This window comes from Chelonia mydas, chromosome 19, assembly GCF_015237465.2.
Source record: "Chelonia mydas isolate rCheMyd1 chromosome 19, rCheMyd1.pri.v2, whole genome shotgun sequence".
Lineage (NCBI taxonomy): Eukaryota > Metazoa > Chordata > Testudines > Cheloniidae > Chelonia > Chelonia mydas.
In genome coordinates, this window is record NC_051259.2 from 16,049,441 (window position 1) to 16,073,008 (window position 23,568).

General features: G+C 43.2%; 1 protein-coding gene across 2 annotated transcripts in view; it reads left to right on the top strand.

Moving 5' to 3' along the window:
• Positions 1-7,565: 7,565 nt before the first annotated feature.
• The window catches only part of HIVEP3 (HIVEP zinc finger 3), a 468,378-nt gene continuing 452,375 nt past the window's right edge, over positions 7,566-23,568 (top strand). The window contains exon 1 of one of the 2 annotated variants that reach the window (XM_043532150.1): positions 7,566-7,654. The gene's annotated coding sequence lies outside the window, so the exon portion shown is untranslated. The remainder of the gene's footprint in view (positions 7,655-23,568) is intronic. The other variant, XM_043532145.1, reaches the window with a different exon arrangement.

A 23,568-nucleotide genomic window follows, 5' to 3' on the forward strand; every position in this document is an offset into this window, starting at 1 on the left:
TCCTTCATGTGGGAACAAATGATATGGCTAGATTCTCGCTGGAATGTATCAAGGGAGACTATGCCAGGCTGGGGAAGACGCTTAAGGAAATCGAGGCTCAGGTAATCTTCAGTGGGATTCTGCCTGTTCCTAGAGAAGGGCAACAAAGGTGTGACAAGATTATGATGCGCAACAGATGGCTCAGGCAGTGGTGCTATAAGGAGAGCTTTGGGATGTAGGCCACTGGGAGGCATTCATGGTCAGAGGACTGTTCTCTCAGGATGGACTTCATCTGAGTAAGAAGGGAAATCTACTTCTAGGATGGAGGATGGCACAACTGATCAAGAGAGCTTTAAACTAGGAATTTGGGGGCAATGGTTGTGAGATGTCCAGGTAATCTCCACGCTGGATTTTAACATTGAGAGGGAAGAAAACAAAGTAAGAAAGGATACAGCCGTGGGTAGGAGAATGTATATAAGGAGGAAAGGTAGTGTAGGTGATACTGGCAGTAGAATGACTGTGCCTAATCAGGTAAAGAATGTGAGTGAAGCCAAACAGCAAAAATTAAGATGTTTGTACACGAATGCGAGGAGCCTAGGTAACAAAATGGAGGAACTAGAGCTACTGGTGCAGGAAGTGAAACCAGATATTACAGGGATAACAGAAACATGGTGGAATAGTAGTCATGACTGGAGTACAGGTATTGAAGGGTATGTGCTGTTTAGGAAAGACAGAAATAAAGGCAAAGGTGGTGGAGTAGCATGGTATATCAATGATGAGGTAGACTGTAAAGAAATAAGAAGTGATGGAATGGATAAGACAGAGTCTGTCTGGGCAAAAATCACATTGGGGAAGAAAGCTACTAGAGCCTCCTCTGGGATAGTGCTTGGGGTGTGCTATAGACCGCCGGGATCCAATCTGGATTTAATATTTTTAATGAAGTAAATACTAATGGGAATTGTGTGATCATGGGAGACTTTAATCTCCCACATATAGACTGGAGGACAAGTGCTAGTAATAATAATAGGGCTCAGATTTTCCTGGATGCAATAGCTGATGGATTCCTTCACCACGTAGTTGCTGAACCAACAAGAGGGGATGCCATTTTAGATTTGGTTTAGTGAGTAGTGAGGACCTCATAGAAGGCTATAGAACCTTTTACTATTGGTTTTAATTCCCTTTGTAAGGTCGAACTCTACATGGCTGTAGGGGACAACCTTGGTTTGAGTGATCATGAGCTAATTCAGTTAAAACTAAACGGAAGGATAAACAAAAACAGATCTGTGACTAGGGTTTTTGATTTCAAAAGGGCTAACTTTAAAAAATTAAGGAAATTAGTTAGGGAAGTGGATTGGACTGAAGAATTTGTGGATCTAAAGGCAGAGAAGGCCTGGAATTACTTCAAGTCAAAATTGCAGAAACTATAAGAAGAAAGGGGAAAAAATTCATAGGCAGGAGTTGTAGACCAAGCTGGATGAGCAAGCATCTCAGAGAGGAGATTAATAAAAAGCAGAAAGCCTACAAGGAGTGGAAAATGGGAGGGATTAGCAAGGAAAGCTACCTTACTGAGGTCAGAACATGTAGGGATAAAGTGAGAAAGGCCAAAAGCCATGTAGAGTTCGACCTTACAAAGGGAATTAAAACCAATAGTAAAAGGTTCTATAGCTATATAATTAAGAAGAAAACAAAGAAAGAAGAAGTGAGACCACTAAACACTGAGGATGGAGTGCAGGTTAAGGATAATCTAGGCATGGCCCAATATCTAAACAAATACTTTGCCTCAGTCTTTAATGAGGCTAATGAGGAGCTTAGGGATAATGGTAGGATGTATTTTAAAGAATCCTTATTGAGGTTACAGGGACAAACCATCCTGATGTGTAGAAAGAATAGTAAATATGGCAGGCGACCAGCTTGGCTTAACAGTGAAATCCTTGCTGATCTTAAATACAAAAAAGAAGCTTACAAGAAGTGGAAGATAGGACAAATGACCAGGGAAGAGTATAAAAATATTGCTCGGGCATGCAGGAGTGAAATCAGGAAGGCCAAATCACACCTGGAGTTGCAGCTAGCAAGAGATGTTAAGAGTAACAAGAAGGGTTTCTTCAGGTATTTTAGCAACAAGAAGAAAGTCAAGGAAAGTGTGGGCCCCTTACTGAATGAAGGAGGCAACCTAGTGACAGAGGATGTGGAAAAAGCTAATGTACTCAATGCTTTTTTTGCCTCTGTCTTCACGAACAAGGTCATCTCCCAGACTGCTGCACTGGGCAGCACAGCATGGGGAGGAGGTGACCAGCCCTCTGTGGAGAAAGAAGTGGTTAGGGACTATTTAGAAAAGCTGGACGTGCACAAGTCCATGGGGCCGGATGCATTGCACCCGAGAGAGCTAAAGGAGTTGGCGGATGTGATTGCAGAGCCATTGGCCATTATCTTTGAAAACTCACGGTGATCCTGGGAAGTCCCGGACGACTGGAAAAAGGCTAATGTAGTGGCCATCTTTAAAAAAGGGAAGAAGGAGGATCCGGGGAACTACAGGCCAGTCAGCCTCACCTCAGTCCCTGGAAAAATCATGGAGCAGGTCCTCAAGAAATCAATTCTGAAGCACTTAGAGGAGAGGAAAGTGATCAGGAACAGTCAGCATGGATTCACCAAGGGCAAGTCATGCCTGACTAATCTAATTGCCTTCTACGATGAGATAACTGGCTCTGTGGATGAAGGGAAAGCAGTGGACGTGTTGACTTTAGCAAAGCTTTTGACACTGTCTCCCACAGTATTCTTGCCAGCAAGTTAAAGAAGTATGGGCTGGATGAATGGACTATAAGGTGGATAGAAAGCTGGCTAGATTGTCGGGCTCAACAGGTAGTGATCAATGGCTCCACGTCCAGTTGGCAGCCGGTATCAAGTGGAGTGCCCCAAGGGTCGGTCCTGGGGCCGGTTTTGTTCAATATCTTCATAAATGATCTGGATGATGGTGTGGATTGCACCCTCAGCAAGTTTGCAGATGACACTAAACTGGGAGGAGAGGTAGATACGCTGGAGGGTAGGGATAGGATACAGAGGGCCCTAGACAAATTGGAGGATTGGGCCAAAAGAAATCTGATGAGGTTCAACAAGGACAAGTGCAGAGTCCTGCACTTAGGACGGAAGAATCCAATGCACCGTTACAGACCAGGGACCGAATGGCTAGGCAGCAGTTCTGCAGAAAAGGACCTAGGGGTTACAGTGGACGAGAATCATAGAATCATAGAATATCAGGGTTGGAAGGGACCCCAGAAGGTCATCTAGTCCAACCCCCTGCTCAAAGCAGGACCAAGTCCCAGTTAAATCATCCCAGCCAGGGCTTTGTCAAGCCTGACCTTAAAAACCTCTAAGGAAGGAGATTCTACCACCTCCCTAGGTAACGCATTCCAGTGTTTCACCACCCTCTTAGTGAAAAAGTTTTTCCTAATATCCAATCTAAACCTCCCCCATTGCAACTTGAGACCATTACTCCTCGTTCTGTCATCTGCTACCATTGAGAACAGTCTAGAGCCATCCTCTTTGGAACCCCCTTTCAGGTAGTTGAAAGCAGCTATCAAATCCCCCCTCATTCTTCTCTTCTGCAGACTAAACAATCCCAGCTCCCTCAGCCTCTCCTCATAAGTCATGTGCTCTAGACCCCTAATCATTTTTGTTGCCCTTCGCTGGACTCTTTCCAATTTATCCACATCCTTCTTGTAGTGTGGGGCCCAAAACTGGACACAGTACTCCAGATGAGGCCTCACCAGTGTCGAATAGAGGGGAACGATCACGTCCCTCGATCTGCTCGCTATGCCCCTACTTATACATCCCAAAATGCCATTGGCCTTCTTGGCAACAAGGGCACACTGCTGACTCATATCCAGCTTCTCGTCCACTGTCACCCCTAGGTCCTTTTCCGCAGAACTGCTGCCTAGCCATTCGGTCCCTAGTCTGTAGCGGTGCATTGGATTCTTCCATCCTAAGTGCAGGACCCTGCACTTATCCTTATTGAACCTCATCAGATTTCTTTTGGCCCAATCCTCCAATTTGTCTAGGTCCTTCTGTATCCTATCCCTCCCCTCCAGCGTATCTACCACTCCTCCCAGTTTAGTATCATCCGCAAATTTGCTCAGAGTGCAATCCACACCATCCTCCAGATCATTTATGAAGATATTGAACAAAACGGGCCCCAGGACCGACCCCTGGGGCACTCCACTTGACACCGGCTGCCAACTAGACATGGAGCCATTGATCACTACCCGTTGTGCCCGACAATCTAGCCAGCTTTCTACCCACCTTATAGTGCATTCATCCAGCCCATACGAAGAGAAGCTGGATATGAGTCAACAGTGTGCCCTTGTTGCCAAGAAGGCCAAAGGCATTTTGGGATGTATAAATAGGGGCATTGCTAGCAGATCGAGGGACGTGATCATTCCCCTGTATTCGACACTGGTGAGGCCTCATCTGGAGTACTGTGTCCAGTTTTGGGCCCCACACTACAAGAAGGATGTGGAAAAATTGGAAAGAGTCCAGCGGAGGGCAACAAAAATGATTAGGGGACTGGAACACATGACTTATGAGGAGAGGCTGAGGGAACTGGGGATGTTTAGTCTACGGAAGAGAAGAATAAGGAGGGATTTGATAGCTGCTTTCAACTACCTGAAAGGGGGTTCCAAGGAGGATGGCTCTAGACTGTTCTCAGTGGTAGCAGATGACAGAACAAGTAATGGTCTCAAGTTGCAGTGGGGGAGATTTAGGTTGGATATTAGGAAAAACTTTTTCTCTAGGAGGGTGGTGAAACACTGGAATGCGTTACCTAGGGAGGTGGTGGAATCTCCTTCCTTAGAAGTTTTTAAGGTCAGGCTTGACAAAGCCCTGGCTGGGATGATTTAATTGGGGATCGGTCCTGCTTTGAGCAGGGGGTTGGAGAAGATGACCTCCTGAGGTCCCTTCCAACCCTGATATTCTATGATTCAATGACGACACTTAGAAATGAGGATATGGAGGTAGATATTACGACATCTGAGGTAGAAGCCAAACTTGAACAGCTTAATGGGACTAAATCGGGGGGCCCAGATAATCTTCATCCAAGAATATTAAAGGAACTGGCACATGAAATTGCAAGCCCATTAGCAAAAATTTTTAATGAATCTGTAAACTCAGGGGTTGTACCATATGACTGGAGAATTGCTAACAGTTCCTATTTTTAAGAAAGGAAAAAAAAGCGATCCGGATAACTACAGGCCTGTTAGTTTGACATCTGTAGTATGTGAGGTCTTGGAAAAAATTTTGAAGGAGAAAGTAGTTAAGGACATTGAGGTCAATGGTAATTGGAACAAAATGCAACATGGTTTTACAAAAGGTAGATTGTGTCAAACCAACCTGATCTCCTTCTTTGCGAAGGTAACACATTTTTTAGACAAAGGAAACACCGTGGATCTAATTTACCTCGATTTCAGTAAGGCGTTTGATACGGTTCCACATGGGGAATTATTAGCTAAATTGGAAAAGATGGGGATCAATATGAAAATTGAAAGGTGGGTAAGGAACTGGTTAAAAGGGAGAATACAACAGGTCACACTGAAAGGTGAACTGCCAAGCTGGAAGAAGGTTACTAGTGTTGTTCCTCAGGGATCGGTTTGGGGACCAATCTTATTTAATCTTTTTATTACTGACCTCGGCACAAAAAGCAGGAATGTGCTAATAAAGTCTGCGGATGACACAAAGCTGGGAGGTATTGCCAATACAGAGAAGGACCGGGATATCATACAGGAAGATCTGGATGACCTTGTAAACTGGAGTAATAGTAATAGGATGAAACTTAATAGTGAGAAGTATAAGGTCATGCATTTAGGGATTAATAATAAGAATTTTAGTTACAAACTGAGGATGCATCACTTGGAAGTAACAGAGGAGGAGAAGGACCTCGAAGTATTGGTTGATCACAGGATGACTATGAGCCGCCAATGTGATATGGCTGTGAAAAAAGCTAATGCAGTCTTGGGATGCATCAGGCGAGGTATTTCCAGCAGAGATAAGGAGGTGTTAGTACCGTTATACAAGACACTGGTGAGACCTCATCTGGAATAGTATGTGCAGTTCTGGTCTCCCATGTTTAAGAAGGATGAATTCAAACTGGAACAGCTACAGAGAAGGGCTACTAGGATGATCTGAGGAATGGAAAACCTATCTTATGAAAGGAGACACAAAGAGCTTGTCTTGTTTAGTCTAACCAAAAGAAAGCTGAGAGGAGATATGATTGCCATCTATAAATATATCAGAGAGATAAATACCTCGGAGGGAGAAGAATTATTTAAGCTCAGTACCAATGTGGACACAAGAACAAATGGATACAAACTGGCCATCAGGAAGTTTAGACTTGAAATTAGACTAAAGTTTTTAACCATCAGAGGAGTGAGGTTCTGGAACAGCCTTCCAAGGGAAGCAGTGGGGGCAAAAGACCTATCTGGCTTCAAGATTAAGCTCGATAAGTTTATGGAGGAGATGGTATGATGGGATAACATGATTTTGGCAATTGATTGATCTTTGACTAGTGGTAAATAGGCCCAATGGCCTGTGATAGGATGTTAGATGGGATGGGATCTGAGTTACTACAGAGAATTCTTTCCTGGGTGTCTGGCTGGTGAGTCTTGCCCACATGCTCAGGGTTTAGCCGATCGCCATATATGGGGTCGGGAAGGAATTTTCCTCCAGGGCAGATTGGCAGAGGCCCTGGGGGTTTTTCGCCTCCTCTGCAACGTGGGGCACTGGTCACTTGCTGGAGGATTCTCTGCACCTTGAAGTCTTTAAACCACGAGTTGAGGACTTCAGTAGCTCAGACATAGGTTAGGGGTTTGTTACAGGAGTGGGTGAGTGAAATTCTGTGGCCTGTTTTGTGCAGGAGGTCAGACTAGACGATCATAATAGTCCCTTCTGACCTTAAAGTCTATAATTCTATGATTCCCTCCCAGCACCTGCACCCCTTCCCGCACCCCAAACCCTTCCCCAGCCTAGAGCCTGCACCCAAACTCCCTCCCAGAGCCCGCATCCCGCACCGCAAGCCCCTGCCCCTGCCCGGTGAAAGTGAGTGAGGGTGGGGGCGAGCAAGTGACAGAGGGAGGGGGATGGAGTGAGCGGAAGCGGGGCCTCAGAAGAGGGGTGGGATAGGGGCGTGGCCTCAGAGAAGGGGCAGGGCAGGGTCTTTGGGTTTGCCTGGTTAGGCAGATGGCACCCCTCTGCAGTATTCCCAGCTGGCCTAGGAAACATAAGGGCTGGGGAGGCAGCCCCTGCCCAGGCCTAGCGGGTGCGCGGTGGGGGCGAGTAGTGCAGGGCACATCCCCAGCCCCTGCACTCAGGGGTGTCGCCCTGACCCCAGCTCAGGCGGGCCTGGTCCCCCAGGAGGGTGCAGCGCACAAGAACCCCCCACCCATGGGAGACTGGGCACCCTGAGCCCCTACCAGCGGACCTGGCTGCCACCTCACGCTCGCAGGGAAGGCCTCCCTCACAGCCTGCCGGGGGGGCGGGGCCCGGGGGCGGGGCCCGGCGCCGGGGGGCGGGGCCCGGCCCGTGTCAGTCTCTCTGCTGCTCACACGCGCGTGGCCGTTGCAGTAGCGGCACCGCCCCCTCCGCCCCCAGCACCGCGCGGAGGCCCCTGAACACCGCCCCCGGCACGGGCCAGGTAAGGGGTAGGGCCCAGCCCCCACTGCCTCCTTCAGACAGGGGCCCCCGCCCTCCGGCCCGGGGTGCCCAGCCCCCACTGCCCCCCGCCCCTCCGGCCTGAGGTGCCCAGCCCCCACTGCCCCCCGCCCCGGGGTGCCCAGCCCCCACTGCCCCCCGCCCCTCCGGCCCGGGGTGCCCAGCCCCCACTGCCTCCTTCAGACAGGGGCCCCCGCCCCTCCGGCCTGGGGTGCCCAGCCCCCACTGCCCCCCGCCCCTCCGGCCCGGGGTGCCCTGCCCCCCTGCGGCCACGGGCTCTTGCCCCTCCATCTCCAGTGCTTTTCAGGGTAGCCAGCCCCCGTCCCCCGTGTAGTCCAGGGGGCTCCGCCCCCCCCCCCGGAGTTCCCAGCCCCCCCGCCCCCCGGGTGCTCCGTTTCCCCCCGTGAGGGGGCCTGCTCTCTTGCTCTTGAGTTCAGGTGCTGCTTCCCCAACTCCCACCCTGCCTCCGGTGCAGCTCAGGTTTCCTGGGGTCTCTCTCCTTTTCCTGGCCATCTTAAGGCTCCGCCCTCTCAATCTGCCAGGATCGCCAGAGCTCCCCGTCTAGCCTGCGGCATGTCCCCGCCCGTGACTTCTCTCCCCTTGCCCACCCCTCAGGGGCCCGACCCCTGCACCGCTGTGCGTGGAACGAGCCCTGGACAGACCGGCTCCCTTCTGTTGCTGTGTGAAGTTGCACCAGTCAGGTTTCCGTGGTGAGGGAGAGCTATGGTTTCAGTTGGTGCGTTCACTCTTCTCGGCCCTGGTTCAGGTCTGATCTCTGCAAACTTCGGTGTATGCACTGGTGCACGTACGGAGCTACACACATCAGCCAGTAAAAAAGGTCTTTTCCGTTTAATGCTGTCTTGCCGAGGCTATTGAAGTTGCTCCAGATTTTGTCATAAATTGTCACTTAGGCTTATAGAGCATCAGAGCTTATTAAACCTGCAAAAAGGGAAAATGAACAATGAGATGGAAATAAAGTTAAACAATGGGACATCATCTGACAATTTTCATAAAATATAGCCCTGAAGAGAGAAATGTTATGCCCGTATCCTTTTTTTTAAGCTTCTGCACGAATGACTTGTATTATCATGTTTTTTGTGGTTTTCTTTGCACTTTTTATACAGGGCGGTCAGCCTGTGTTGCTTTAAGTTACTGAGATCTGAAATGACTCATTACAAACTTTCCTAGGTCTGTATTTGTAGCCTTATAAAGATCTCACAATTTCCCTGGTTTTTACACAGTCTCTTTCTCTACTGGCCTCCAGTTATTTTGTAGTCTTTGCTCTGATCTCTGTTGTCAGTCTTAAGGTGAGGCAGCCTCTTCTAGTGCTCTTAATTAGCAGGTTTATCTCTCCATGAGGCAGAGTAGAGATCAGCTCAAAAAGCAGTGTTTGTTCTAATGCTGAATCTTTAATACTACCTAATTCATTCTCATACTGCTGCTGTAATAATGGTGTTTCTATTACAAGAGCAGTTCTGTGATGATAGTACTTTTACTATAGAAAAAGCTATTTACCAAGAGTGGTGTTATATGAGAAATGAATATATAATAGACTGCTAACTCACTTTACTTACAGATAATTACTGTGAAAGGCTGTTAGACTCACTTTTTAATCCGTGTTTGTAGTGTTGTTGTAGCCGTGCTGGTCCCAGGGTTTTGGAGAGGCAGTGTTGGTGAGGCAATATCTTTTGTTGGACCGTCTCCTGTTGGTGAAAGAGACCAGCTTTTGAGCCACATGGTTCTTCTTCAGGCCAAGAGCTCTGTGCAGCTCCAAAGCTTGTCTCTTTCACCAAGGGAAGATGGTCCAATAAAAATTGTCACCCACCCACCTTGTCCCTCTTTTTATCCCATGACAATTGTTGCAATGCTACTAGGTTATAGCTGTGACCATTCCTTTTAAAAAAAAAACAACCAAACTCCCAATTCTCCTCCTCATCCTGCTCCCCAGTAGTTACTGTTGTGGTTATGATGCCACTGCAAATTTATATTCCAGACTAACATAATATGATGATTTTAACTAAGTTCGTCTTTGAACAGGTTTCAGACCACAAGAATTCCTAAGTTTTATCGTGCTAGCAGCTTAATAAGCTATCAGTTTGAACAGTTGGTTCAAAATTAAAGGAGTTTTATGCCAATTAAAATAGCAAGTTGAAGATAAAGTTCCAGCCAAGGTATGTTATGTCTCTGTAGACCCCAAAATAGGCTAGTTGAACTAATTGAAAAGACTGTGTTAAAGACTTGTGAAGAGAATACATTTTCTCTGTACCAGACTAAACATATTTAAATACAGTCATTTCTATATAAATGCCTGTTAAAGATTAACATGCAGTGAAAAGGGTAAGCTTATAGTGCACTAGAGAGTAAAATGCAATCAGAAGTTAACCTCTCTGTAAGAAATAAATGTGTTGAAATTAATACCTTTTCTGGGTATCTAACATGCTACTTTGTTTTAGAGGCAGGTTGCCAGAGAAATTCATAAAGCAAATGTTTTTCAGGAATTGTACTTTTCCTGAAGTGAAGCATTAAACCATGTGTACAGCAAAGTAATTTGTGCTGTTTTTCTAATTTAAATTCAAGTTATGGCATTTGGGAAAAATGTTTAGTTTACTTCATTGACTGGAAAACAGGACAACTTGGAGGTAATTTGTATTTATCCAGGAAATGGAAAGACTTATAACCAGGCATAAAAAACATATAAAATTAAAATAGTTAAAATGGAATTTCTTCAGCCTACTATTTTTATCTGATTCTCATCTTGGTTTTAATGTCCCCAAAATGTTCATATGAAGTGTGATGTTGAGTTATGCTACTAATCTTTTTAAAAAATGGATTTCATATGCCATGGTTCTTGAAAAGCCAGCATTCCTTTAGATTTTTATTTATTACTGCAAGGATCGGTGATAGCCATTAAAGCCCTTAGGGTTTGAAAATTTTCCAGACGCCTCCTAGTGAGAAGACTAAACTTAATAGCCAGAAGTAGATATAAAATAGAAAGTTTGGGTTAGCAGGATCCAGAGAACAACACCTTGGGGCTGAGAATTTTACTGGTGGCTCTTCCTGGAACCAGTTTGGGGCTTCATCATATTTCATATTAGCCTCCACAAGGGAAAAAGAACTTTCTCCTGGCTGTTTTGCAGCCTCCAGGCAGCAAAAAGGGATTGTTCAGTCTTCCTCCCGGCCTAGAGCTTCTGACTTCTGGGAGTGGTAGAGGCCTCTACTACTAAAATGCCCTTCCCTCAGCCTCTGTGAATTGGATCCTTTCCTCCTATGAATAACTTCAGTACCTAGCTTTTCTGATGTTGATAATTCTCAAGTAGATTGCTTTCAGGAATCTGTTTCACTGATGCCCACAAGGGTCTGAATAGCAGAAGAAAAACTGACCAGAGCAGTGGTGTTTTTTTTCATTCTGCTGGTGTTTGGCAAAGCTATGAGCAGCAGCAGCAGCAGAGCCACTGGGGCTATGTGCAGACTGAGGAATCAATTTATGCTCAATTCATATTTAGAAGGTCTTCACAAGCATTAGGGCTAAAATCAGTGGGGGATTTTTTTTCCTAACAGAGGCTCAGATTCTCACTCACCTTAGCAAGCTTCCCACTTGCCTACAGTGAGTAGGTTTTATGTTCCTTGGATGTCGTGAAGGTTGAAAACAGTCCCCGTGATCATCTCCCTGATTGTCCCTGCTCAGAAATTTCCAAAGTCTTTGAGTCTTCTACCCAAAGGCATTTGTGTAGTGAGGTGTGTTTTCCTGTGTGGGGGGGGTGGGGGGGGGGGGCTGGAACAGCCTCATCAGTTATTTTTGAGAGAAGGGGATAAGAATGTTCACTTTCCTCTACTTTTTGAAAACAAACTCTAGTTTATACTTTAAAAAAAACAACAACCCAGGGATATGTCAAGAATATGAGGAACTGAAGTTCAGAGTGAAACTTGGCAGAGACGTAGTTGTCAAATGAGCAAGAGAGCTGCTGCTTGTGGGTGTGTGTGTTTGATTTGACATAGTAAGGAGAATTTGAAAACGGCATATTGCGTGTGGAGTACACTTTTGTTGTTGTTGTGAGGTCTATGGTGGGCTGAAAAAATTGCACCAACTTTACTTCTCTGAATTTGGGACACAGTAAAATTCAACTTGGCCACTATCAACTTTAGCTTGGCTGCTATTTTAATGTTTGTAAAGTCAAGGTTGTATTTTTTTTTTTTTTTTTAAATCTAAGACCAGTATATAAGTTCCCACAATTTAAAGAACCACTCCAGTTTTAAAACCAGAATAAACAAAAGTGAAACTGAATTGATTGATTTTCATTCTCCAAGCTGAGATAAATATAAAAAGTAAATGAAACATGAACAGTGAGAATTAAACCAGATTTTAAAAATGCTTTCACTTTTAATAATCCAAAACAGTGCCAGTAACATGATTTCTGTTGTCTTTTTTTAATTACCTAATCACATCTTATTTTAGCTAAATACATAGCCAAGCCTAGAAATAATTGTATTATTATGTGAAAAATACATGTAATTTCGTAAGTAAATGTAGAAATTTGTACTTCATGTACATAACTCTTTCATGCATGGGGTTTAAGATTTAAGGTTATTTGATCAAGCTTTTAACTTCCAGGTTTTTGACTTCTGAATATTTAACTATACAACATTAATGTTCCATAAATAGTGTTTTTTCCATTTGTTATATATAGTTATTTAAAATTACCATTAAAATTGAACTGTATGGAGGAAATAGAACATGCTTCATAAGAATCCCATTTAATGTTAAATATTTTACTTTTGTAAGAGTTTTAGTCCCAACGTAGTTTAAAGTGAGCTGTAGCTCACAAAAAGCTTATGCTCAAATAAATTTGTTAGTCTCTAAGGTGCCACAAGTACTCCTTTTTCTTTTTGCGAATACAGACTAACACGGCTGCTACTCTGAAACCTATATATATATATATATATAAAACCACACACACTTCACTTCCCTAGAGGGTGAAAGGTGGCAGCTGTTTAACAGCTTGTAGCATTTCAGTACAGACCATTTAGAAAACCATATCTAATTGAAACTGCATGGTGAATTGAGATGAAATGTAATTACTGGAGATAAAAAAGGGATCCCTAACGATCACAAATCTTCCTGGGTTTATGTGGCCTGTGGAAGATAATCACCTTCTTACTTTAGGGCCTCCGAATTGCGTATTGATGCACTGGCTCAGTTCTGACTCTGGTGTTAGGAATGTGTGAAGTGTTCTGAATCACTAACACTGCTTCCTGCAGTACTCTTGCTTTTACTTGGTTTTTCATCCATGCCCAACCCTGCTGAGTTTGTACGATTGACTACCACATCAGGAATTCTGAAGTCCTCCTCCTGATACTGAAAAGGTTTCTCTCCCCATCCTATCTGTTTGTTTAATGCTCAAATAAATTTGTTAGTCTCTAAGATGCCACAAGTACTCCTTTTCTTTCTCCCCATCCCCTTTCCCTGACTAGCCCCATTCTTAATCACATGTCAGGTTCACCACGCTTCTGCTGAGATGGCCCTTCTGAAATTTATTCATGCAGCTTAAGTAATCTGGGGATTGACACAATGTACCTTTTTCCAGTGGGAGGAACATGATGCCTTTTGGACTGTGTTGACCCACAGATCCTGAGTTCAGGAGTATTTGCATTTTATGTATAGGTTTGTTCTTTGGGGGGATTCTTGAAGGATATGATGAGCTTCATGGCTGTGCACCAACATTCAAGATGTTAAGGGCTTTTAACTCCTCTTAATCCATGGAGCATCATTCTGTAATATGTAATACGGAGAAAAGACTCCTCATGGAGTCAACCTGGAAGCATTCAGAAGTGTTTCAGATTTTGACTAGTCTGAGAACTTGTTCTGTTGTATGACTGGAAGGCTTGTAAATTATGATCCCTTTCAGCAGATATGTAAATGAAGAGGATAGAGTATCTTGTGGCAGTTTCACCCTCTTGTGGCTAGAGCAAAACCAGAAAGAAAACTTGGAGGCTGATAGACCCAATTTAGATATGCTGATTTAGCACCTTCATTTGAGTTTGCGGTGAGAACTTGCTCTTCACAGTTGAGTCTTACTCTTGGGTCAATCCCCCTTGCAGCAAAAGAGTATGTGGCTTTGTGCTAGGGTACATGGCTGAGACATGTGTGCTGTCCTCCAGTGTGCCAAATCATGCATGTGCTGTACTTGAGCAAGAGTATGTGCAGGTTTGGGGACAGGGCTTTGTTATAGCAAAGAGAATGCAATATTCTTGCCCTTGCATCACTTGCAGTTTGGAAGAGTGTGTCAGGGATGGTTTCTCCTACATCCAAACTTCTAGCCAGGAAAGAGGAGCTCCAGAGATACTCCTTTAGCTAAAGTGCTTGTTTGTTGTTGGATATAACTTTTCATGGTTCAAACAGAAAGGAAATCCTGGAGTATAATTTTCATCATGTCTGTTTGTTCAAATTAGCTTAACTTTTAAACACTTTCAGAGTTGTTATAGCCATGCTCTGCTGTCCTCTGCATAAGCGTTTGTCTATATATAATCTCAACTCTCCTTTTACAAAGGCATTTTAGTGTGTGAATGAATAAAAAGAATCGTGTGTGTTCAGTTCCACTTCTTCCTCCGCTTGTTTGGAATCTCAGACTCATTTCAGGAAGCTGGGAAAGTGAAATTATTATCACAGTTCAGTAAATTTATCTTTGTAGAAAGTTTTCTTCCATACTTACTTCAGCTATGCATATATTTCCTGGTAGGTCAGCAGCCAGCAGTTGAAGAATAAATGCTGAGGTTACTTAAGTATTTATTCTCAGCACATGTTGCAGCAATATAGAAAGAATCAGGGTGTTCCTCTCATATAATAATCTGTTGGTCTTTAGGTTTTCCTATGAAAGAAAAGCTACATAGAGTTTAATTTCAGAAGAATGAGACTTGAGCAAATGGATTTTTTTTTTGCCATTTCCCTTATACTGAGAGAGCCAGAATTAAAAGCCTACCTGAAAAGAAATATTTTTAATAGGAAGCGTGCTCCAAAGTTAAGCAGCTTTTTTTTATACATCTGTGATTTTAGTGCTTATAGTCTCCATGGCATGACCCGCTTGTTCCTTTGTCTCTGCTCAGACAGCCAACAAAGGTGTCACTTGTGGTGTAAAGTGAACGCCTGTCAACTAGGACCTGGACTGTGACCCACCAGACCTGTTCCATGTTGGCCAATGAATAGCTGTCAATCGTGATGACTTCTAGTCACCACTGATATGGGTTGGATGTGTCTTGCTAACATAGAAGTAAGAGGCTCCCTAGTTAGTCTCCTAAGAGGTAGATTTTGTTTGCATTGTATCTTTATTGAATACTGTCTCTGGCTGGGAAGCTGAACAAGTCTCTGTTTTTGTTTTTTGCAGCCACAGCTTGGCTGAGAATGTGCTGCTGCCTGCGTAACTACCAACTTCCCACCTCAGAGACTGACTCAGGTTTTTATCCAGCGACGCTCTGAATGATTGAGCGAAGACACAGCATCAGTAGTAGTACAACAGGTTCTCTAGAACCCAGTCGTTCCAATCTTATTAAAACTTCAGTCCCTGCTTCTGCTGATTATGGAGTTCAAGTTTTTCATTTGTCTCATCTGTGAACATTATGTAGCATGCTATTTCTTATACTGCTGCAGCTCAGTCTTTCATCTAATGCTGTTAATGAGGAAAACCAAATAAATAGAAAAGGATGCATGAAGTGAGCTGTAGCTCACGAAAGCTTATGCTCAAATAAATTTGTTAGTCTCTAAGGTGCCACAATAAATGTTCTGGGCATGGTAGCTACTGCACTTCTATCTAAATTCTAGTAACCTTGTACTCACCTAGACCGGTCACCCAGCAGGATGCCAGATGGACCCATGAAATTCCATAACCTCTTGCTGCCCTCATTTTCAGGGCAAAGGGATAGTTTGGAAATTGTGACAACTATTGTTTATAGCATAGAATACCCCTTCTTAGATCAAATGTAAGCATTAATGTGAGCGTTTCCCTCAACTTTCAAACAAAGTGGGTGAATTTCCTGGGCTCCTGCTGAGTTGTCAGTATGGTTCTTTGTCTGGCAAAGTTTGTGCTCCTGGCCTGGAGGACAGAAGCACTATAAGCCAATGCTAATTAAAATAAACTGAAGATCATCCCAATTTCTCTTCCAGATGATGGCAGCTAGAGTGTCTTGCCAGAGCTTCTTGTGCAAATCCTTTCTCTGACTAGGGGCAGTGGCTTTCTGTGTGGAGGAGGTGGAAGCACTGTGTGGTTTGCTTAGGGACAGAAACTTTTCTTTTAAAAAAAGTGGGGTATGCAAAAACTGATGTGTGTTTTATTCTTTACTTCACAATAATACCATATTAGTAATACTAGACATTATGAATTTGGCCTGATTTTCAGAGAAAATAAAACAGGACTTATGTAAAAGAGGGTACCACACATCTTAAAAGGTTTCTAGAAATGAATGATGTGTTAACACAGTATATAGTTAAACACTTAATATCTATAAGTATTACACTTAATATTTCACCTATTTCCCGTTGGAGGTATAGAAACAACATCCCTCACCTTAAATAACCTTTTTAGAAGGATGAATCATTTGCATTTGGATGTAGTGGTATCTTCTGAATCAGAGAGACTTGTAAAAAGTGATATCCACCTCAACTATAATGTTGCTTGGGAGTGACGCTGTAATAAATCAACTTACTAGCATAAAACTTTACATCACCAGAGGGTGGTGTCTGTGTTTGAAAATGCATATTTATATAAAATATTGTAAAATTGTTCTTGAACCTTGGATACAATGGTGGGGGTTGAGGAGTATAACAGAGCTGATGGCAGCAAAGACAAGCAAATGCACATGGTGGTCCAATTCACTGGTTCCCAATCATTTTATTAAGACAACCCACCAACTGCATTTAGTCTTTTTGCGAGCTACCCAGGGTCCAAATTCATGGGGGATTAATATTATAGGCCATCATCCTTCTCCTCTGCCACCGCCTCTTCTTCACCCTACCCAGGGGCCAACAACCACCTACAGCAGCACCATCCGCCCTGACATCACAATCCTAATTCTGACTCAGTTTGACAGAGAAGCCCGGGGCGGTAGGAGAGCCGAGCCCTGCACTCACCCAACAGCAGCAGCCCCTGTTCTGCAGCAGTAGGCCCAGCTCCCTGCCCCGTATGTTGCAACTTGGCGTGTGGGGTTGCAGTGCCACTCAGATTTGGCCCAGCCACCCTTCTGTCATGATGAGTTGGAGTGGTCAGACCAAATTTGAGTGAGTGGCACTGCGACCTGGTGGGTAGAGTTGCAGACCACTCTGGTTTGGCCCAGCCACTCTGTGTGCCAGGTCACAATGCTGGGAGCTGGGCCCTTCCCCACAGGATGGGAGCCCTCCCTCCACACTGGGCCTTCCACCCACTGTTTGGGAAATATTGGTCTAATTCCCTTCCAAAATTCCATTTCATCCTATTGTGTTATTTATGAAGTGCTGGCAGTATAATTGGTGCTTTCAAGATAATCCCTGCCCCCAAGGGCTTCCAATATGAAAATATATTGTAGCTATAACACATTCCCATTCTGTATGGCCACTTGATGTTCTCCCATTGCCCATATACTTTGTAGCCCATCTCATGTAGTGTTATCATTGCTCAGCATGCACTCTGTCATGTCAAGGAAGACTGCTGAGATACGTGCCCCTTACTTGTTTGTAATGACCCCTTCGATGAGAAATGATGATTGATTAAAAAGAGCATATTAAAACTTGCCATTTGCTCTGTGTACATCATGCACACCACTGAACTTGGCCAGTGAAATGAGACTGGCCAGTTTCATGTTCATTTAGGCAATATCACTTCCTGGTAACTGCATTAGCACCGTGTTCTTTGGCTTTCCAATAGTGCAGGGAAATATCTAAAATCTCCCACTAATAATCCTGTTTTAAACTTAAAAGACATAATTTCCAGGAGGCAGGGCACTGGAGTGGGAGGCAGGGGACCTTTTCTGGCTCTGCTACTGACCAGCTGTATGATTTGGGCAAGAGACTTCACTTTTTCTCTATGCCTTATTTTTCACATCTGTAAAATGGTGAAATGATGCTTACCTTCTTTTGGAAATGCTTTTGATGTTTAAGGAGAAAAAGCGCTATGTTAGAGCTAAGTGTTACTAAAATTGATATTCAACAAAACCACAAGGTTGTTGTGTTAAAAAGAAGAGTTACAACAACATAAACTCTCTTGCTATAGTCTCCATTTACAAAAGTTCTGCTAGTTTTTGTACAACATGTTTGCCTTTTCAGAAATCTTTCTGCTCTAAAGGCCTGCAGTCAAAATCCAAAGTCCTGATGCAGGCTAGGAAGTGCAGTGTGGTTGTCCAATGTCCTCTTACCGTGTTGAGTTCTTCAGAGAAACGATTGCTCTCAGAAAAGCTGGATGGATGCTTTCAGTGCTTTGGCAACATGCCGTCACTATGAACAGCTGAAAGGTGAGGGCGGGGAAAGAAGTTAGTCAATATTCCAGACTATCAAATTTAAATTGTAATTTGTCTTTCTGAATTTAGAAATAAACTTTTTTGGCCAAATCAGTTAGACAAGAAAATGACAAGCTGTAAGAAATGGTGAGTCTGCCAGCAGTCTGATTGATTATGCTCTGCTGAACTCTTGGCTAGAGAAAATCTATCCTGTCTTTTACAAAGACAAATCAAATCAGGAAGCTGCCCTTTTGAAGACGTGTTTGCTACTGAAATGCCCCCATTCAGATCTTTCTTTGTCTCATAATGACTCTGGGCAATATTTTATGTAGATCTTAGACTTTATATAGTTACGATTTTTTTATTAAAAAGAGAGGCTCAATCTTCTGAAACCTAGTGGAGAAAGCATAAAAATGCCAATTGATATTGGCTTTTATGACCAAATGCAATGTAAAGTTATGAAACTGATGTTGCCAATACTCCTTTGGCTTCTGGAATGTCAATGCAGCATGTAGGCATGATCTGTAACAAATTCCCACTATGATAAAAGTGTTGAGGATGTAGTACTTAAGCACCAGGACAGGAGGACAACATGCTTTTGGCTTACGGGTAGGGGACGTTGATTGTGGTGTCAGTTGTAATCCTGGTAGCGATACACCTGAGTGCTAATTCTTTCAAAGTAAATATTTTACAGAAACGTTATTATGATTAAACAGTAATCTCAGTGTTCTCTCCTGGTAAGTGCTATTTTAAAATTTTTTTTTAAAATTAAAGTAATTTAATGAAAGGCCATGGGCAGAGTGTGGGTGGATAGTGCTCTATATTAAAAGGGAGTCAAGAAAATAAAATGTCATTGAGAATAAGAAAAAAAGGGAAACTAAAAAGCAATAAGAAATAGAAGAGGATAAAACAAGAAGAAATGAGAGTGAGTAGCAATGGCACTGAATGCTGGTCTATAAATAGCATGAGATTGCCTAAAATTAGATTTAGGATTCAAGTACCAGGTGGCCTTTTTCCATCTCTGACGACTGGGGTTTATAGTCCATTCCAGGGAGCGTGAAGTTCCTTCCAGAACCAATCTCTCACCTTGGTATTCACTTGCTGGTTTATAGATTATAAAATGTCCTTGTCATTGTAGTTAAGCAGTTTGGCAGCCATTGAGGGGAAGATTCTGTACTTTTTTACTATGATATACTTGCAGGCAGAACATAAGGCAAAAGTTGTTGAGTACTTTTAGTACCAGGAAGATCATTCTGAATGGTTTTTGCAAAACGTACTTCCTGGCAAAAGTGTCCTCTAGACTTTTCAATGCTTTCAGGGTATACCTGTACTGTAAGGGCCTGAATTTTTCACTGTCCTGCACTGTGTATAGAGCAATGTGGGTAGAAAATGCCATTGCTGGTATGGGTGAACAGAGTATTCTGATCTGGTACTGTTAGTCAGGCCCAAATTATTTGCAGCATTTGATATAAGAACTCTTTCTCCATGAAGAATGTACTGCATCTAATTTTAGTATCATTTTAAGGTTTAAAATTGTGTTCACTTTAATATATATTTTATTGCAATATAGATATAAAATAATTGCACTGGCAAAGGAGTTATTTCATGTAATTAAGCCTCATCCTGCTATCACCCTGCACAATATACTCCCATGGGCTTCCATGGAAGCTCTAATGACAAATGATTGCAAAATTGGGCCTCTGCCTTTATTCAGATTTCATTTAAAGGCCACTTGAGGTGTACCCTTTGCTTGATGTGCACTCAGCTCCTTCTATCGAAGGTGGAAGTTATGTGATACTGTCCCTTTTAGATGCGTGCACGTAACTCTTTTAGGTAATATAATTTATCCCAAGAGGGGAGGTATGTTTGAGCTTTCAAGTATTGCAATCCTAGTTTCACTGCTGCGTTTGCACCTTTTCTTCTTTAGGGAGCCTGCATGATGCCAATCCCCGTTCCCTGAAGAGCTAGCTCCACCTCCTTCTGTTCAGCTCAGGGCGGCGTGAGTGGTGTTTAGACGTGACTTCTTCCCTCTAAAGTGAGCTAAGCCACTGCCGCTGCATGTGAGGACTGTTTCTCTTTTTAGGGGTCTCTCCTCTGCAAATGCCAGCTGCCCCTCCAACATCCCATCACAGTTCTCCCCATCCCGCAACCCACCAGTTTATGTGGAACTCTTGTGCCCCCCCCCAAGATACTTTCAGAGGCCTTCCCCTTAGAAGTACCCAGGTGTGTTTAACCAACAGAGCCAAGAGAAATATCTTAACTTACCTGGTCTCCTTGCTCTTCATCCTCCCTCAGGCCTTTTCCTTATTTTCCCTCCTTTCGCAGAGATGGGCAGGGAAGGAATATAAAGTAGCTCCACAGACACCTCTTTCATTCCAGACAGAAGGTCACATGGACCCTTCTCTGTAATCTTTAGAGAAGTCCTGACGGGCTTGGTGGATTGCTGAGTGAGATGGAGCTGTTCATTTCTAGATCTCTGGTCAAATTTGGCCTATGTCAGTAGTGAATGAAATTCACTCTCCTCTGGTGGGTCTTTGGTGACCGATGTGAGAGGAGTTGGTGGCCTCTACCCAGTTTCTGATGCCCATGTTGCAAAAAATCATTGCAGCTGTTGGCACTGTCAGTTGAAAGGCCCAGGATTGAAGGCGCCATAGAGTCTGAGCTCCCCTTTCACCTCTGGAGGTGATCCCTGTTGGGCAGGTCTGAAATGAATTTGGAGAGGACGCTGTGGGTAAAACTTGCACTGTGGCTGCCCATGAGCATTAAGTGTGTCCAGGGGTACTAACTTAATACTGTTCAGTTACTGAAGTCACACTTTTTTTAAAGAAAGATACTCATTGTAATTAATAAGGATGTGGTAATTGCTGCATTGATATATATATATTTTAAGATGATGGGGACTTCCAGTAATGTTTAAAAGTCCTCAGGCACTTCTCTCTTTTCTGAACATGGAAAATCATTCTCTTTCTTAAGCAAAGTTGCCTGTATAAACCAAGGATATAACTGTGTGACAACATAACATACCTAGTGGAAAAAAAAATTTGATGTGTTGCTGGAAACTCCCGGGGAAAAAACCATGCACTCATTTTATAAATCACAGGTGGCATATTTTATTAATAGCTGTTATAATCTCTGAATAACTCAGTTTAGAGCAATTGCCATACTTCATAGTTGCTTAAAATGTTATCGGTTTTAATGGCTTCTTCCATGCTAACCCACAGACTACGAATGCTACATTTTAGAAACTGTTAAATAAGGATCGTTAGTACAATTTGTAACTTTGCTGGCAAAGCTATTTCAGAACACACAAAGGTTCTGTAATTCACTTAAAATACACTGAAAACAGTTGTGACATCCGTGCTCCAGCTAATTAAGATTGTGCCAGCATTTACTTTAGAGACAAATAAGAGGGGACATGATAAAAATATGTCAAATAATGAATCATCTAGAGAAGGGAGATTGGAAGCTTCTGGTCTTCCTGTCTCATAACACAAGAACAAGCGGACGTTCTATGAAATTAGAAGGTGGCAAATGCAAAACTGATCAAAGGGAAGACTTTTCCACAGAATGTTTAATTATACTGTGGGATTCATGGCCATATTATGTTGTTGAGGTTAAAAACTTAGCAAGATTCAAAATTCAATTGGGCAGTTATAGATAAGGGGGAGGGATAGCTTGGTGGTTTGAGCATTGGCCTGCTAAACCCAGTGTTGTGAGCTCAATCCCTGAGGGGGCCATTTAGAGATCTGGGGCAAAAATTGGGGATTGGTCCTGCTTTGAGCAGGGGGTTGGATTAGATGACCTCCTGAGGTCCCTTCCAACCCTGAGATTCTATGAAGACCATCCAGAGGTATAATAGTTAATCAGAACACATTTTGAAGAGATTAATCCTCTTCAGGATTTAATGCAATCTCTAAACATTAGAAATTAGGAGGATATCAAATGTGGGGGGGCAGACTATCCCACAGCTGCCTTATGTGAGCTTTTTGCCCGTTCATTTGAAGCGTCTGGCACTGGTTGCTGTTAAAGACAGGATAATGAAATAGATGGACCATGGGTCTGATGTAGTAAGGTAATTCCTGTGGCATATAACAAACTGTTAATCTCTCTGTCATAAATTTGATTCAGATTGTTGTGTTCTTTCAGGTATGTAGGGATGCATACATATATATATATTTTTAGTGGCACTCTATACCTCCAATATAATGAATTACTAGCTACACACATTTAGACCTCCATTCTGTATGCTGATCTGCCCTGGCAGACCCTTGCACCTCAGAGCAGAATTCCCCCTGCATGGATCCGGTTGCATGATTAGTGCCTTAGACTGTAAACTGCCTGAGGCAGAATATCATACATATTTTAATTGCTATGGGTAAAATGTTCATAAATACTTAAGTCCCTCTGACTTAAGTATTTCCTTTTGCCTAGAATTTTGAAAAGAGCCCAGGACTTGGAGTATATTTCAGTAGTAATGCTCAAATTGTAAACTCATGAGATAAGGACCTTCTCTTCAAAGCTGCCTGCAGAATGCATAACGTGAAGACACGCTGAAGATAGGTAAATAATAAATTATAAAATAGTAATGCGCTGGAACTAAGAGAGATGAAGGTACCACATCAAGGTGCAGCAACTTCATTGCCATTTTGGAATATAGCTTTCAACATATGGCTGCAAAGTAGCTGCTTTGCTATATAGCAAAGACTAGATCAAGCAGTCTCTGATTAATTTCCTACAAATATGAGGTGTAAAACAAGCAAGAGGATCCTTTATGTCTGTGCTGGGGACCGCACTGGCCCATCTTCCTCCCAACAGGGCACGGGGACGGACAGTAACTATCCATGCAAAGCTTCATAATGCTGTAGTATCATACTACAGAGGGTACCAAAGGCTGCACCCTTTCTTATGGGCATAAAGGCCTTACCCGCAGCAGTGTGCTGTGTTTCTACTGTGCAGGGAGGCAGGCCAGAAAACACAGCACATCAGTGTGGTGGTGGTGGGGTTGAGCCAGTACCAAGAATCAACCACCGCATTGGCCACTGTGCAAACCCATAATCTCAGAGTAGGGAGCATGCATGATCTCTCTGTGGTGCTACACACTCTTCAGCAGTAGAGTTAACATACTTAAGACATCTTTAAACAAAAAAGTTCAGTATTGCCAACCCTAGGTGTGCAAAAACCACAAGTCAGGCCCCCAAATCATGAGATTGGATTAAAAATCTTGAGACTTCAAAAATAATGTATGTGAAGTTCTTTTTATTTGCCTTCTAGTCAGTAAGCCTTTGGGGATCATGTTTTCAGTCCTTTTTTCACAAACTTTTGATAATTAAAGCTGAGATTTCATGTAATCACAAATCCAGGGGCTAGGGTTTTAAGAAGCACAAGCAAATTTCACGAGACTTGTGATAAAATCATGAGAGTTGACAGCAATGAAGGTTACTATGT